The sequence below is a fragment of the Rhynchophorus ferrugineus genome, unplaced genomic scaffold, assembly GCF_030347505.1.
Source record: "Rhynchophorus ferrugineus isolate W39M unplaced genomic scaffold, kcgeb_rfMv2 rfM1, whole genome shotgun sequence".
Taxonomy (NCBI): Eukaryota; Metazoa; Arthropoda; class Insecta; order Coleoptera; family Curculionidae; genus Rhynchophorus; species Rhynchophorus ferrugineus.
The window spans coordinates 14,438,536-14,458,135 of NW_027472580.1; the positions used below are offsets into that span (position 1 = coordinate 14,438,536).

General features: G+C 30.4%; 1 protein-coding gene across 2 annotated transcripts in view; it reads left to right on the forward strand.

The window, feature by feature from the left end:
• LOC143195091 (synaptotagmin-15) overlaps positions 1-19,600 on the forward strand; it is a 345,027-nt gene that overhangs the window by 46,983 nt on the left and 278,444 nt on the right. The window lies entirely within an intron of this gene.

Below are 19,600 nucleotides of genomic sequence, written 5' to 3' on the forward strand. Positions count from 1 at the left end.
TATTGAGACTAATTACTAATCCACGAAAGTGATACATAACACTCAAATACTATTCCTTGTTAAATATTTCATTTGGCAAAAACATTTATGACGAAGGAATCCACCATCAAGTCATACCACTTATATTCATTATAATATACCTGGTCCACATTAATTAAATAAAATTAGGAATTAACAAATTCTTTTAAATCACATATATATACGAAAGTTATGTAAGTAAATAAGTTCATTTTCATGGTATCTTGCTTCGTGCATGAACCATTACAAGGAGTCGAACTTTTGGAAGCGGAAAACTTGGAAAACCGGAAAACTTTCTCTTTATCTTAAATTCAACTTTTTGTAGATAAATTCAAAATTGTTTTTTTATTCGTAATATTAGGTGTTACGGATATACTGTATTCATATAGAAGACTTTTTTTAGAAATTTTGTCTATATTTTCGGGAGTGATTGGGCTGTTTGTTTTATTGGTAAATTTGTTAGAGAATGTTACGTAGAGGAATTCGTAGAAAAATTTAATGGATACATTTTAATGGGTTTAGAGTTTACGTCATGTTATCTTTAATCAACAAATAGTAGATTTGTATCAGGATGATCTTGGCCCTCTCAAATCGAATGACAGCTTTACTGGTAATTGGAAATATTCTGTTATCACTTTCTACATTTTTATAGTTGGGATTTTAAACTCGCGATGTCGATTCCCAAATTTAAATTAGTTTCTTAACTATTTATGAACTTTATTGTTAATGTAATTATTTTACATACTATGCTAAACCATTAAACTTATTCTATAAATGTTGCTTCATTCTTACCACGCTGCTTAATTATATCCTAATCGAACTTTTTTGTATGTTCGTATCAAACCTTAAATCTTATTATCACAACGCCACCAGAACTATCCTATAAATTACGGAAGACAGAAATATTGCCAATATGGACTCAATCTGCAAACAGTAACAAACCTTTGATATTTAGAGACGCAGTAGTATTAAGAGTATTATATAATTAAGATATAATGGATATTAACATATCCAAGTCATCCAGCAATTGACATTAAAATTACGGCTTATTAGTATTTTCAATTAATTTTTTTCTTAGTTATTTTATTAATTGATTTATTTTTGCTAATAGAGGTATTTGTAATGAAATATACGTGTGCATTTTTTAGAAGAACTGTTTTTAGCATTAATTTGAACTCAACTTAACTTTAAGCTATATATAAATTGCCATTCTTCCCAGCGAGCATTCTTTTGAGATCTGAGGACATGAGATAGTCGCTGGGGGCCAGATCTGGAGAATACGGTGGATGAGGAAGCAGTTCGAAGCCCAATGAATGGATTTTTGCCATCGTTTTCACTGACTTGTGACACGGTGCATTGTCTTGGTGAAGCAACACGTTCGTTTTCTTCAAATGCGGCCGTTTTTGGGCGATTTCGTCCTTCAAACGGTCTATAAACGCTACGTGTAGTCGCTGTTGAAGTTTTCTTCCTTTTTCAAGGTAGTCAATGACAATTATTCTATGTGCATTCCAAAATAGAGACGCCATGACCTTGCCAGGCGGCTTTTGCGTTTTTCTAAGCTTTGGAGCGGGTTCATCGTGTGGAGTTCACTCGAATGACTGCCGATTGGACTTCGGAGTGAAATAATGGAGCTATGTTTCGGGTCTCGGATTTATTACGCTTGATTATCTTCAAACACTGATCCGAAATCATCAACTTGTCGTTGTTTTTGATCAAAAGTGAGCTCGCGCGGCACCCTCTTTGCACAAAGCCTTCTCATATTCAAATATTCGTGAATGATATGATGTACACGTTCAGTTGATATCTTGAGAGTATCTGCTATTTCATTCAATTACAATTTACGGTCATTCAAAATCATTTGGTGGATTTTTTAAATTTTTTGTCAGTAACGAGCTCTTTTGTGCGTCCACTGTGTTCACCGTCTTCGGTGCTCGTTTCATCACGTCTAAACTTAGCAATCCTTGATGATTGAATTTACTGAGGCAGTATTCGGAAACAGTTTTTGCTACAACTGTATTTCCCTTCAAAAATCAATATTTTATCAATACGCGAAATTACCTTTTATCAATTTTTTTCACAATTACAAAAGTTACTTCCCTCAAAATGATGTAATTCAGAAACTAATGATCCGATAGCTGTCAAATTTATACACGCATCTTTTGAGGGTTAGAGCTAACTAAAAAACATATAGATTTAATTCTAGTCGCGCCATCTATAAATCAGGCCGGGCACTTTTCAGTTGTTATTTAACAGATTAAATGATTAAAAGAATTAAACAGTATTCCGTGAGAGATATTGTGATTATGGTATTTATAACGGTTTGGGGATAAAGTGATTTCATTTTCATTGAAATTCAGAAGTTAGATATAATTTATATAAATTTCAAATACTAATCAGATTCATATATGCCGGTTTATTCTCTGGCACTTTGCCTTTTTTTTCTGATAAATCTTATTTCCTTCACTGTAGAACTCTTTTTGGTCGAAAAACTGAACTAGGTGTATTCACAAGGCTCTATTGAATCCAATTTTACTTCATTAAGAAGGTTTTATAGAGACTAGATCAAATGGTAATCGAACGGAGGGACAGCCTAGCTGTACGATGTATATATCAAAATTCCTAATCAACCTCTCTATTTTGACGAATTACTAAAATCATCAAATATGTAATTTCCAAGTAAAAGAAAATAAAGTAAAAAAATGGCTTTTTTCTTATCTTCTAGAATATTAATAAATAATATTAAGAGCTTTAGATTATATAAGTATTTAAGCGTCTATTTAATATGTTATCCACTATATCTTCTTTTCAGTGACTTCCCCTTAGTTCCGCAAGAATTGTGAAGACAATATAAGTTTTTATTTAAAAAAATACAAGAAAATATTAAACGATTCTATAATAATACACAATTGCCGTATAAAATAATTTTATATATAGTACTAAACTCGTATGGTTTATTTAAATATTTAAAGTGGTCCCTTGATGTAGAGAAACTTCTTTCTTTTACGTGACTATAAAAATCTCCATTTATCTCTCTCCACTTTATCATGAGACTGCCGTGGATGAAAAAGGCTAAGAATTGTTTCGGGAGTTGTTAGTTAAAGATGTTAAAAATTTACGGCACTAAAACCTACAAAAACTCATTTAGATTTTATGTAAACTAATTTTTTAATCTGCAATAGTATGATGTGTGTTAACCAAATATTTTTCATAATTTTCCAAAACTTTTCCATTTTAGCATTTAGTTAGCGTTTAGTATTTAGAAACCGTGTGACACACAAGCCATACATCGATCTAAACAAGTGGCAATCAGAAGGCGCTATGTTTGGTGAGTATGCTGGGTGTGGCAGAACTCCCCATTCGACCTGTAATAATGTAACCCTCACAACTCTTGTAAATTGTTGTCAGAAAGAGTATTAACTTCAATCTGTTAGTCACTATCGCTCGTCTTGTTTGCAGCAATTTGTTCAATTGACAAGCAAGACCCAGCAAGATTGACTCCGCAAGACTTTTTGACGATGAATAATCTGCTTCAGCATCGACGTGAATACCTCTCCTGTATTGATCTGTGACTATTGTTTTACACCACCAGTCACAATAAACCACAGAAAACTTCTTTTTTACTTAAAATCTAATGAAACCGCTATGTTGAAACGATTCAAAATGACATTCTCAGCAAACTCGTAACCATTCTCTACCCTTTCGGATATTTTTCAACGCATCTAAATGTACGGAATCAGTTGATATATTAAAAATTTAATTGCGTGAAAGTTCTTTTAGTTCTCTAGTTTTAGTTTTCTCTGAGTTTTTCTCCAATAAGTCTTGCAAGCCATTGTTTTCGATTATTTAAGTTCGCCCTGTAGGATCTGTTGATTTTAACAATTCTTAAAAACACCTTACATAAATAACAGTTTTTTCTTTAATATTATTGAGTTATTCAGTTTATAGAAATGCTAATCATGAAACACTTCCTTTCCATAATGTGAACTGTAACTGTGTTTGTAAATTTTCGCTATATGTGGATAAACGCTATCTCAAAAATTACTTATACACATAACATAACCTGGGAAAAAATAATGATATTTTTTCTTATTATAATTAATTTCTTATAATTTTTTGGACTGATATATCAGTCATATATTTTTGAAAAAATTGTAATTGTAATAGTAAGATATTTTCTATTCTTCGGAATATCGATATATCGAAATTTTTCACCGCGGTCGATATAACTAGCATAAACATAATATTATGCTAAGAGGTGGTAAAAACCTACTCTGATAAAAAATTGCTGATGTTTCAAAACAGGCTTTCAATATAGTGTTCGACATTAGACAATTTTAACATAATTTTTTGGTGTCGATTAGAAATGTGGGAAACTTATAAAAGATATATTTCACATGAAAATAATATTATGTTTGTAACACAAAAAAGGCATTATAGTTTTAGACGAAACTAATTAATTAATTGAATAATTGAACTGAAGAACATCAATTTGGGCTTAGTAATATGCACTGGACTATAAAACAAGTGCGTAGACTTGTAAACAAAATTAATACAGACTTAAATGCCAAATGATATTATTCAGCTGAATTTCTGAACATACTTCTATATTTCCATACATACCTCATAGAAGTGTTGCGTATCATTGTTGATGCTTCATACTATGTCTCTAAAGATATGAAACAACGCGATATCCCTCTATAACCCATATAGACTGTAATTCAAAATGTTTAAGAACCTTTAAGGAATGTTAGTGCATCCCAATGTGATCGCTGATTAGCTAAATGTGTGACGTGATAATGAAGTGCGTAGACTAAACTCGTACGCTGGTTCTGATTTGGTTATAAGACATCTACAGACTTTGGAATAATATTGAGAATAGGACGAACTAACTAAGATAATATTTTAAAAGCAGATCAGCTAACAAAGATATAAATGAATGATAATGAGAGAGAATGATGATGAAGAAGATATATTATAATCTTAAGAAATGCATACTGCCCACTGAGTAGTTTTTTTCAAGGCGTAGGCGTAACAATAAAAATTGTTGTGTAATTTTACATAAAATTAGCACCTATATTAAATAAACTATTCAGTTGGAAATAGTTCAGAAGCCCTATAACTATTATATTCCATATGCATATAAATATAACTTCCACCTTATATTGCAAAGCCGTTTTAGACTCTAACGTATAACATACATTACCCAACAATTGGATTTTATTCAAAGGCACTAGACAATGTAACAGCAGCAAAATGCTCGAACACAATTTAGTTTGGGGTTGTGGTCCGCGTTGGAATATAAAGCAGGCGAGTTTTCCGCCATCGACCTCATTATATGCGATAGAAACATCGGCGGGGATGGTTCGTTTGTTTTCTCAACGGCGACGCTATTTTAAAACTTGTAGTCGCGATGATTTGTCAGCAACTGTAAAACGGTTGCCGGGGATACGGATCTTTTTTTCGGGAAGGGGTAAAAGGTTGTCGATGGAGGTTGGAAGATCGAAGTTGTACCGAGGTAATTTGCTGTAAAATTCTTGAAGGGTAATGTTATTTCGACAAGAATAGAGTTATTTTGCTGGACCGACTCCTTTATTTAAGAATGATTTTAAGCTTTTACTATTTTTATCCGCGATAATTTGTATATGAGTAATCGCTCAATTTACGTTAATTGGGCTTACTTAAAATTAAATACAAGTAATAATAATTAACTAACTTTTGCAGTTTCCATTGCTCATAATAATTTTTTTTGATAATCGGTGGATTTGTTTAGTGTATGTGCAATCCTTGTATCGATCTTCTGTTATTATCCCGTTCTATACAAATGATTTAATCGCTGATATTTAATTCTATATTGGTGTTAATCACGGTGTTATCAGGTTTCAGTTTAAATATTTCATAAGGTAATAGCTTTAGCCTTTCTCGTATCGTGTATAAACAATATATAACGCACACTTTTAATATAAAAGATCCAAGAAATGAAATGAAAAAACAAATAATTTTTAATTATTTTTGGTCATACTAATCGACACCTGCTGACACTCAGAGTAGTGAACAACAGTTATTTCTAGAGTTTTCTCAACTATACAAATGATATGTAGAGAACTACATAAATAAGTGAACTTGGGTACGAATTATAATTTAAATCTTATCCAAATATCTATATCTATATCTATATATATATATATATATATATATATATATATATATATATATATATATATATATATATATATATATATATATATATATATATATATGCTATGATATATGAAAGGAGTTAAATATTATACCTTGTATGAAATGGGTTTTCAAGTTTTAGTTACTGCAGATTCAAGTAGACCATGATGACATCCAAATTCCATTAGGCTATGTTAGTTCACAACAACTGCAGTCCACTTTTGGTGGCATTATACCTAGAAATGCGATGGTTTTGCTGTTTTTGAAAGATTGAATGTTTTATAATTGCAATACAAAAATTAAATAAAGTCAATCTATATAGCAAGTTAGTCGATATCGAAATATCTTATGTTACAATTACATCAAAAATATATGATTGATATATCGGTCCAAAAAATATCGACAAAACATAACATAATTTTTTCGACGTCGCTAGGTTATGTTATTATTGTTATTGTTATTATCCACATATTGCAAAAATTTACAAACACATTTTATATTATGGAAAGGAAGTATTCCAAAAATTAGCATTTATATACACTGAATAACTCAATAATATTAAAGAAAAAACTGTTATTTATGAAATTTGTTTTAAGGAATTGTTAAAACCAACGAATTTGCAGGTCATACAGGGCGAACCTAAATAATCGAAAAACAGTGGCTTGCCATACTTATTGAGGGAAAAACTTAAACAATCAACTGATTCCAAATACTTAGATGCGTTGAAAATTATCCAAAAGGGGAGAGAATGGTACGAGTTTTCTGAGAATATTGCTCTGAATGATTTCAACATAGCGGTTTCATTAGTTTCTAAGTAAACAAACAAGTTTTCTGTGGCCTATTGTGACTGGTGATGAAAAACGTATTATCTACGATAATCCAAAAATAATGAGTACAAAAGTCATAGGAAAATCCAGGAGAGATATTCACATCGATGCTGAAGCAGTTTATTCATTATGCTAAAGTCTTGCTGAGCACATGGCACTGAACCCAATTGGATACCGTTCATCCTGCAAGTCTATCTAAATTTCATTAGACTATGTCAGTTCACAACAACTGCAGTCTACTTTCGGTGGCATTATACCTCGAAATGCGATGGTTCTTCTAGGAATTCACGGAATAGGAGTGTTTGTCAAAGATTCAATGTTTTCTAATTGGAATAGGTTATGGTTAGAGGTCTTTAAGCACCTTAAATCCGCCTTTTGTGATCTAACAACTTCAGCTGCGATAGTTCTGCCTGAAGTCCACTTAAATTTATCGAGAAATGTCTCGAGTAAATCTGTGAACGATTGCCAATCAACCTGTCCTCTTTTCTTGCTTCCTTAAAAATTTACATTCATGTTCCTTTTCGAGACTTTTAAGATTTACTTTTTGACTTAAAGGTAACATGAATGTTTTCTTTAAAGAATTTGATATATACACCAGCAAACCCGGCAGACATTGTGCTGTTCAAACTTTATGTGCCGCTCAAAAGTCCTAGCGTCTTGAACATATCTTATATATGAAGTGGATGATGGATTAGTATATACGATACTAATGCTGTTGATATCTCTTGTTCCATATACTGATGATAGCAAACTAGATTTACTACGCAAATATATGTAGTCCTCAGAACAAAGCTTCCCTTGATTAAGTGTAATGTATCGTAATCGCTCAATTTACGTCAACTGGGCTAAGTTTTTTGTTAATGTGCATATTGAACAATACAAATATAAACAAAATAAAAAATAGTTTTGTTGTCATTGGATTTCTCTCTTTAATGTTGACGTAATTCCGTTATAGATATATACCTATTTGGCTCAAGTTTGGCTCGTTAATTTTCTTATTTAATCAAAAGAGAAGGAACCTCTGCAAGTTATTGTGGCGTGGTTTCAAAAATTTAAAAGTAGTGATATCGATGTGCAAGACAAGGAAATTTTTGGTCGACCGAAAAAGTTTGAAGATGACAAACTGCAAGAGTTATTGGAAATACATTCAAACCAAACTTAAAAATAATTGGCAGAAGCGTTAAATATGGACCAAGGAACGATTAGCAACCGATTACGAACAATGAGGGAAATCCAAAACGTGGGAAGATGAATAACATCAATCACACAATTGAATGACAGCAAATGGAGAATTGACCGTCATATTCTGTTGCAAAGATATGATCGGGAGTCATCTTTGCATCGAAGAGTGACGGGTAATGAAAAGTGGATATATTTTGAAAACCATAAGACCCTAAAACCCCACCTGGCAAAGCCAAATCCTTTTGGTCGCCAAACAATACTGTGTTAGGTGGACCAGAGTGGCGTGATGTATTGTGAACTGTTGAAATCTAGTAAATAAGTCAATAGTGATTGGCACCGACAACAAGTGATTAATTTGAACCATTCACTGACTGAAAAACGTCCAAAATGGGTCCAAAGGCATCACAATAACGTGCCGTCTCACAATGCAAAACCGGTCAAAGAAGCATTGAAAGCACTTGAGTGGGACATATTATCGCACCTGTTGTACTCTACAGACTTTGTCCCAAACACTAAATAGTTTTTTTTTTGAAGGAGAATGTAAACCACTTTCTGGTACACCTGGTAAGTATATATCCACCTTAAAATACGTCGCCAGCCACAACAAAAGAGACTTTATGAACAGTTGCTACATTTCAGCTTCCTAAGCGCTCTACATATGTTAATTTATTTTAACATGGTTGTCGATTTGTAATCTATTGGAAACGGTATGACAGTTGGATCAATTGGTTTTAATTTTGCAAAAACGTCACCAAATTTCCCACAATTCAGCGTGCCTGAATTTTTGCTCTTTGTCACCAAGAAAATATATTTTGCAGGCATTGAATTATTATACTATTTGATGGTAAACTTTGCCCTGACTCTTGATGTTGATTAAAAATTTTGTTCATCCTCATTCTGAACGATTTTTGTCACCCCATTAAACATAATTTCGATTGATATGTTGCTTCGGCTAATAGTGTTTTCATTAGTTTTGTATGCATATATGCCGCTTCGCTTTTCTACTTAAACACAAGTCAATATTTTCTTTACATTTCATATTGCCGATAACGACTTGTACATGTGACAATCCACTTCGGCGTCATATTCGAAAATGACATCGTTCTCGTTGCCTCAATCGATTAGCTCGAAGGCGTTCATTGTGTTGTTCTCGATTTTCATATATATGTGTATTTCCAACGCGTTCTCTTAAATATATATTCCACATCAAGCGCTTTTCCGTAGTTCTACTTACGTCGTACGTCGACCAATATTTCTTGTTCACTTTCAAAGACGTGGTATTTTGTTTGAACAAATACATAATAAATAATTATCAGTCACATTTAAGTTAAAATTAACAGAAATTTGGACGAAATGTCATTAATATAACATCGGGAATAAAACAGACGATGAATATATTTAAAATTTTACCATATGCGGGCAATGTTATTTGTATTGTTCAAAATATTATTGTAAATTTATCAACTCTGTATAATCTATCATACACTACACGCGATAGAATTGCTAAGTTAGTAAATATCTGTGAAGTCGAATGAATACATAAGCTTTACAGGACATATTACATAACAAATAACTTCGGATTTGGCGCATGCGTGTAAAACTGAAGCTGTATTTTATTTATTTACTCCTGTTTATATATAAATTATTTTTATAAATAAATATATACAAATTTGATAAATATTTGATTTAATTTTAAAACTATATATAAGGAGGGAAATAAACTAAAAACTGAAAAATTATTGAAATAACAAATTTTATTTAAAAAATTATTGATTAAAATAAAATATTATTAATATAATTACTATATGTCCAGTCTTTCTATTATTATAAAAACACCATATTTAATTTAATTTACATATTTGGACAATCAACATGAACTCCAAGATATACAGTACCATAAACAAGATCAAGCAGAATGTGTAGCACACCAGGACCATTATATATGAAAGCAGTGAAATTGTCGTACAAATCTCTAAATATGATCAATTATGATCCTTACTGCAATTTTTGCTACTATTCTTGATGAAAAAACCATTAATGAATTGATGACCTCTAGCTTTCGATTAACTTATTCCATATTTACTAATCTAAAATGAATGTATGATCGTACTTTTGAGCTGAAAGATATCCAATGTCAATAAATCATTATTTTTACCAAACAGTAATTTATTTACTTATACTCCTATATAAAAATCCGTTCTCTTTCCCTTGTTTGTCATTAAATCATTAGGGTATCGCTAATAGTTTTATATTTTTTGCTTATTTGATCCAGGTCTACTTTTGTTAGTAAATTGAATTTTGTCATAGTATCACTCTCCCACTATTCTTGCATCCTAGCCAAATCCTGTCTAATTTTATCTTCTCTTAATTTCACATTCTTCGACTTTCGCTGTCAACAAATTCTAGCTACATCTCACCTATAAAATAACAATTAAATCATTACCAATATATATCATGATTAAATAAATGCCACCATTTTTTTACTATTCTTGGTGAACAAACCCCATTAATAAATTGGCTACATCCAACACAACAAGAATAATTTTCTTTTCTGTTCTTGTTATTGTTTTGAAATCTGCTGGTATTTCGAAGAAAATTTTTGGCATATTTTGATTCCTGTATGATGCCCTTGAAAATTGTTTGTATAATTTTGACACCTAACATTCCTACTATAAATAAAATCGATGCTATTTGGATTTTATAACAATTGTGCTATTGCCCTGTTCTTCCATATTATTATACCATATTATTATCATTATTCCTATAGAATTATTAATGTGGCACAAAATATAAGCATTCTAGTTTTCTAGAGTTTATTCTGTGTAATATAGTACGCATGCGCCAAATCTGAATTTATTTGTAAAGTAATGTATGTTAAGCTTTATGGAAATTAAATTCATTATGGCTTGATCTCTTTAGGAGAACACCTTTTGAATGAATGAATGAATAATATATCAATATTGTATTATATTTAATTTATTCTACACATAGTAAATGTTATTATTGTGGCAGTTAGCATGAAAATATCACTATGATAGATACACGCCAGTTAAAAACAAAAATAATTTTATAAATTCCTGAAACCTTATCGCAGTCACTTATCGAGTCTAATTGTGACTATGAACCATTCTCGAATCTATATAAAGACACTCATACTGCCCATAAGGTTCAATTATGTTGAGATCTGGCGATTGTTGTGACAGAGCTTAAAAATCTTGATGATATTCTGATGATCCTGATGAGTAAATAAACTCAACACTGAACTTGAATATAGTAGTATTCAGCAGTAATGTACTACTCATAGTAAGGACTTCGTTATTGAGATGTGAATAAGAATAGCTGAATATTTTTCGGACAAAATCATAACCATGCTTGACTGTAGGAAGCAGGAAGTCTAAATCATATACTTCTTTTGAGGTCTTCCTTCCACTACAAATCCCGGCCGCTTGTAGGAAATAATATAAACGATGATTCATTGGACCATGTCAGATTTTTCCAATCAACAATTGTCTATGTTTTGTAATCATTGTACCAGTTCTTTCACAGTTTTTCATTGTTTCTATCGGTAACAACTTCTTTAGGGCGTCCATTGCATTCACATTGCATCTTTGATGGTTGATTTTCCTGGAGCAGTGTCTGAAAAGTTGGCATCAAGCCAAGTTTTTACTTCAACTGTATTTTTCCCTTCAAGAAGCAATATTTTATCAACACGCGAAATTCCTTTTTATCCATTTTTTCACAATAACATAAGTTGTTTCACTCAAAATGCTGTAATTCACAAACTAATAATCCGACAGCTATGAAATTTATACACACATCTTGTGAGGGTCAGGGCTAATTAAAAGACATATGCATTTAATTCTAGTAGTGCCGTCTATGTGTCAGGCCGGGGACATTTCAATTGACCTGTTATTTAGTATACATCACTAATAATTATGTAAATTTATTTGTAGTCGAAAACACTATACTATCCATAAATAACAATATTATTGGTACTAGCTATTTTCAATTTAAAATGGAGAATATAAAAAATCCGATCCGATTCCATCAATTTCCATGATACAGCTACGGACTCGATAATCTTGTAAAATCTGGAATCTAATTGAATTCACTGGCAGTTATTGACAGCATGAATAAACATGCCGTTATTTTTTTCTAATTAAAATTGATTTTCTTCAGCTTGTAGTAGGCCAAATAACAGGCAACATTAACCGTAATCTATATTCCGTATTTTAAGGATATTCTCAAAATATTTTGAATTGTTCAGTGAACTGGAAGCTAGTTTGGCTTAACGAATAATTTGTTGATTATATGTCTGAATAATTAACGAATTAAGATGAGCTGTGTCTAACATATGAGTAAACTTTAATAGAAATAGCGTCGCTATTAATGTCGAAGACCGATATTTAATTAAGGAACTTTAATGAAGACCAACATTTTTATAATTAAAGATAGCTAGATTATTACAATATATCTGGTAAATTTATATACAAAAGTATTTTGGTATTGTTTTGTTTATTAATAATGAATATTGTTTTGGTAATATATTCCTCGATGGAGCCTGAGTATTTCTATTCAAACCTTCACCATTAAAAAAAAAATTACATTGAAGTTATTACTAGATGCTTGTAAAAATCTGAGGTGTTAATATATAAGCGTTATAAAAACGAACCTGATTCGTAAATTCTATAGTTGATACCTACGTGAAGCCCTCTACATAAAATGGCAGTTTTCTATTTACTTCTATTCAATTATAGATTGGTTTAAATAAATCTGTTGGTGTAACCCATCAGAACTGTGTGGTTGATTATGGTTTTAACGATTTAATATTGATGAATTTTATGTCAGTGGTAAAGAACGGTTTGGAAGAACAGGAAAGGTGAAAAGCAATGATTTGGAAAATTTACCGGTTGACGCTTTCCATGGGGTAGGCTAGGAGAACCATCCACCTCGACACCCTAGCGGCATTTGTCATGTGTTAATGTTTGTGAGAATAAAAACTGACATAAAATTAATCTTTGTTTCAACATTTCTTTCACAATTTTTACAATATTTCTGATTAATAGGAAAAACTATTTCGTGGTTGTAATAATAATAATAATAGCTGATTCTGATTCCATCTAACATCTAGTTAAAATTTTAGGGATGTTGGTAGTGGCTCCTTTATAGACAGTCTCTCACCGAAGTCATTTTGGTAATATAAATAATGTGGATTAAAATTTCTTGGTTTTTATTTGTCCTCTAACTAATTAGTGTGGGTAAGTGAGATCTCTAAACATAGGCGGTTTGATTTATGTCAGAATAGATTTTTTAAATCCTCAGTATCGCTTTATATCGCTGTTTTAATTCTTTCTCTTGTTTCCCTAAAATAAAATGGTTTAAAAGTAAGTTAAGAGTGTTTGAGTCTTAAGCATATTCTCGTATTAATATTTATAATTCATTCAATTAACTGAATTTCAATTAATTAACAAGAACAGAAGGTAGTTTGACATTAGATTGACAATCGTTCCGCATTTAAATTAAGAAATGCGTCTTTGGTATTAAGCAGAGTGTCGGCAAAAGAATGGCAGCTGAAGTTTTATGACCACAAAAAAAATGAATTGAACGTGCTCAAGGATCCCTAGCCATAAAATATTCCGGTTAGGAAACATTCAAACTGTGAAAAATACCCTAGTTTGTGGACTCTCGGTATAAGCATCAAAGTTCAGTTTCAGAGTTTAAAGCCATCAAAGGCTGACTAAAGTTGCTGCGAACTAATTGCTGCGAAACACTCTACTGGAGTTTGACAGAATCTTGCATATCTGGGTAAACGGGTACCAAAGGCGAATTATATTAGCTCTGTTTCTCAACCATAAAGTATTGGCATCTGGATTCAATAAATCTTAGGAAACCATCCCGTACAGTAAAATATTATAATAAGATTTATGTTGTAAGACACAGACAGAGTCACAGTTATAGCCCTTCGAAAAAGAATTTTTACCACACCGCTATGGAACTAAATATCAGCGACAAAACAATGCTAAATCATTTTTGTAAGAAGGGATAACAACAGAAGATCAGGAGAAAGTATAAAATTCGATTAACTATTATTACTTTTCCTTGTATTTAATTTTCAAGGCCTTATGAAAAATAACACACAGAGTTGCTAAAATCGTTTATTATAGCCAGAATGTTTAGAGTTAAACAAGAAGAAGCTTACTCTACAATAAAAGAAGCTAAAAAGGTGTACCACAAGGAAGTATACTGGTGCCAATACTTTATCTACTCTACACTTGTGATATACCACAAATGGAGCATATTATGATGGCTACATTTGCTACGATACTGCGATTATAGCTGTCGGTGACAATAGTGAAGAAGCCACACGACAATTATAACAGATAAGTGACAACATAAATAAATGGACGCAAGCTTTGAAAATAAAAATTAACGAAAGTAAATGTGCAGTTTACCTAAAAACATCGTACAAGCACCAATAACATTAAATAATACTTTCCTTCCATATAGCAGCAGTGCTAAATATCTCAGAATGATCTTGGTGGAAAACTTCGTTGGAAGGAACATATAAAGAAGAAAAGAAAGGAACTGGTATGGAAATATAGGAAAATGTATTGGTTAATTGGAAGAAAATCACAATTATCTGTACATAATTAATTGCTATTATATAAGCAAATACTGAAACCTATATGGAAATACGGTGTTCAATTATGGGGATGTTCTGCAAAGAGTAACATAAACAAAATACAAATATTTCAGACCGTCGTAGATGTATTGTGGGCGCATCCAAATACTATAGGACGACTACCTACATCGAGACCTTCAGGTATCCACAGTCAGTCAAGAAATCCAGAGAATTGCAAGTGGGCATGAGGAAAGGCTCCGTTCTCATAGAAAATATTGCAGCTTTTTGATATCACCAGAACAGGACATCAATCATTATTAAGAATCAGAACATCTGATCTTGTGTAGTGTTGTATAGTGAGGTGCATATAATAAATAATAAAGAATCCATGTATATGTATATATATATATATATATATATATATATATATATATATATATATATATTCATATAAGATGAAGTATAGAATTTAAGACAGAGATATTTTATTTTGTAACTATTTTACACACACACACACACACACACATATATATATATATATATATATATATATATATATATATATATAAATATATATATATATATATGTATATGTATATATATATATATATATATATATATATATATTCATATATATATATATACATATATATATATATATATATATGTATATGTATATATATATATATATATATATATATATATATATATATATATATTTATATATATATATATATATATATATATATATATATATATATATGTGTGTATATATATATATATATATATATATATATATATATATATATATATGTTTATGTATATATATATATATATATATATATATATATGTATATATATATATATATATATATATATACATATATGTATATATATATATATATATATATATATATATATATATATATATATATATATACATATATGTATATATATATATATATATATATATATATATATATATATATATATATATATATATATGTGTGTGTGTGTAAAATAGTTACAAAATAAAATATCTCTGTCTTAAATTCTATACTTCATCTTATCGATCCAATGTATCAAGCTCACATCATTTGAAACCAAAATTGCGTTGGAGTAACGAGAACCAAATTATCGGAAGCTATATATTATTGGTAGATCTATATTATTTTTAACTATTTTTTTACTTAAGGCCTAAAACTAAAGTTACAGTAAAAATATAGCTTAAGATTACTGTAACGTTTATGAAAATTTTATTACTAAATTTGTGGTTATAATGTATTAAACAGTAATTATACTTTAGAAAGTCGTTTATAAATTCATGGAGGAATAAAACTTATTGTGAAGGACAGGGATTCTATGACCTACAAGAATATTTTCGATGATCTTAATAGGGTACTTCTTTGCATTAGAGGAAGTAACCGATTTATGGGTGCTGCAGCTCTTCATATTGTTGAAGGTATAAATTAACTTTAAGGTTTTCATGCATATTCTACACATTATAAACAGGCATATATACTATGCCCACGTGGAAGTGAAATGAAAATCTGAAGTTTGTTTTTGGTATCATCGTTATAAAAATCGCTTTATATACATTAAGAATACTACCACTGAGTGTTAACGTGGGGGTTCAGCTTCAAAATGACTTTAGAACGAACATTTTGTTGAATTATTGATTGACATAGCTAATGAAAATAAAGGAAGTAAGACGTAAATATCACTGTTTGCAGTAATGAGGTGTTGGCTGATAGATACCCAAAAACAATAACACTTTAGTATATGATACGCATGAATCACTCGATAGAGTAATAGACGTTAGACTATAGTATTCACTCATACTATAGTGTTGTATTGAAAATATGTTTATTAGAATAATTTTTTAAATTTAGCATGTTTAGACAAGGATGGCTGGTATCATAAAGATGTTTATATATTTATTTTTATCTATTTATTTTTATGTAGTTTGGTTTAAAACCTCAATAATTATAAAAATATTTTGGTTCATCCCAAAGGACAATAAAAAACGTTTTGTCTAAAATGTAGTCGAAATTGATAAATAAAAACGTCCATAGTTTAGTAGTGAAATTAACTTATAGCTCTTGTGAAAAGTATAACAAGAGTAACAATTTTTAAGTATTCTATAACTTTCTGTAGTTTGATTTTAGACACACTTCATACCTTCAAACATTTGGTGATTTTTATCAGGTTTGTTTTCAAAATATCATATTTCATTTTATAATTTTTTTTATCATTATTTGAATACAGATTTCGTTCGAAAGAATCCATTAGATGAGTAGAATTTTGAATATAATTGAACTGTTTTGGAAGTAAATGTTGTGACGCTTTAAAAGAAGAAGAAGCTCTTGTGTTAGCTTTAAAAGCCCCAATTAACTATCTGTTAAAATTCTTGATATTGTCGAGATTTTTGCCATTTCTAGCTATTTAATTTACTACCCTCCAAATCTAAATCTTGTCTTTCTTTGAGTGCTTTAGACTATATATATGTGCATAGTATTTAACATAATGAATATATTGATTTTTTTAAATTATTACCTTTACTAGTCGTTACCGACTAACCTAACATATTAAAAGTAGGTAAAATCTAAGCAAACCCATCCTTACCCGATAATAACATATATGGATTCTTTGGTAAATACATTCACGGCACCAAAAAATCAAATGGTTTGACTATTTTGAGCCTATGTTCTGTTCGAGAGTTTTCCAAGATTTGCAATATTTCTTGTATTACCAGAGTGGAGATCTCCATGCTTGTTAAGGATTGCCTTGATTTTCTAGGTGACAGTCGGTAACTGAATATTTCGGTGTAAACAATCATTAGTTAAGATTGTTGAGAAAAAGTGCTTGTAATTGGATTGAATAGGTTCATATCGGTTCTACAAATTGCTTGAAAAATAGTAAATCATTATATACTCATAAATGAGATCTTGTTCCAATTAAGCAACGTAATATTTGTATTTCAAATTTAGTTTTTTCTTTTATTTTTAATGTGCCTTCTCTTTAATTGGAATTGAAAATGAAGATATAATTGGATATTAACAAGAAACCGGTCATATTTTTGTCCTTTTTGATTGTACATATTTCTAATAAAGATGTGAATATTAATATTTTGGAATTTATGGATTTTTCGAAATCGAATTATTTTTTTAGAAGCCCTTTTTCAAATTACCATATGGAAAAGCGTGAGTGTACTTTTAGCTCTACATATCTCTGTTTTTCTGTTTTGTGTACCACATCAGCATGATTTGAAACTAAATTTGCGTACGAGCCTTTCGGAATAATGATTATTACACAATCACAAGCAGCATTACATATTCATGAGAACATGGAACAGCAACATTTTCATTATAACGCTATGTGTAAAAGGTTAAATGAGAGCGGTAATGGGTAATTGTTGTAAGAATAACAAAAATTTGAATTTCTTTATTCGTATTTAAATTTGGTTCAAATATAGAATGGTTTGGAATTTATTTATTTTTATATTTAAATTTTTTTTATATATATTTTAAAGTCTCCTTTTACCAACTATGGGTTTATCTGGACCGGGCCTAAAGTTTAACGTGGGCCCCGAACCACGGTTCTCAGCATTAAGCCTACCGACTGGCGAGTGACTAACTTTAGAAATCATCCCAGAAGACATCCGATCTTACCCAGCCTGGTTACGTTGTTACATATAAGAAATATAAGAAAATGTGAAAACTTTTCTAACAATTAAATATTTTGTCAGGCGTTTGCATGCATTTTGATTAGCGATATCAATTAGCAGTAATGGATTTACCAAATTAACGACAAATTTATTTTTAAATATATTTTTTGTTTTACATAAATAAAAAACACATTATTAAATACATAAATAAAATTTATATACTAACATTAATTATTAATACTTAAACTAAATGGTGAAATTAGAATATTTTAATACTGAATATTCTATAGCTTCATAAATGTACTTTTGTGATTATGACTTTTTAAAATATTTCAATATTTCAATTTAATTTATTTATTACTGCGATTCTTTCCTTGCTTATACAATTTACATTCAATCAAGAAAAATTAAACGCCTTAGCTGCTTAGTGCATATAACAAGAAGCAACAAGGAAAATTTCATAGGAGGATATAATTGGTGTTTTTGCTGATATAAAATCTCGCAAGAGGTAATGTAAAACTTTAATAAGTTAATTGAGTTTATTGCCATCATTAACTGGATTGTTAACAGGTTATTGAATAAGGATATTATTCGTATAATTTCTAAGTTGTACGTGCAACAAAAATATTTAACAATGTATATCGAATGTACATTATTTTGTTTTTACATTTTTATTGACAAAGTTGAAACTAATGTGGTCAATTGAAAAGTCTCCAGTCTGACACATTTTTGAAGGGCAAAAATATAGTATGTTATGTATGTATGGCAAGGTATAGTATGTTAAGAGCTGCTGAGACCGAATCAAACTGATATTGCAGTTGCCTGTAGTTTTATCCTTAGCCATGCAAAAGAGAAGAATTTTCGAGAGGCTTTTATAACTGGGGATAAAGAGTGGATCCCCTATAGGAACTATTTAATTGACAACAAGATGGAATACCTTGTTGCATATATAATGGTAAGGTATAGTATGTTAAGAGCTGCTGAAACCGAATCAAACTGATATTGCAGTTGCCTGTCCAGTAATAGCGAGTTGAAGAGGCAAGTAATAGCAAGTAATTTTCTTGCATGACGACTTTCAGCCACATCATGAAAAATTCGTGAAAAATA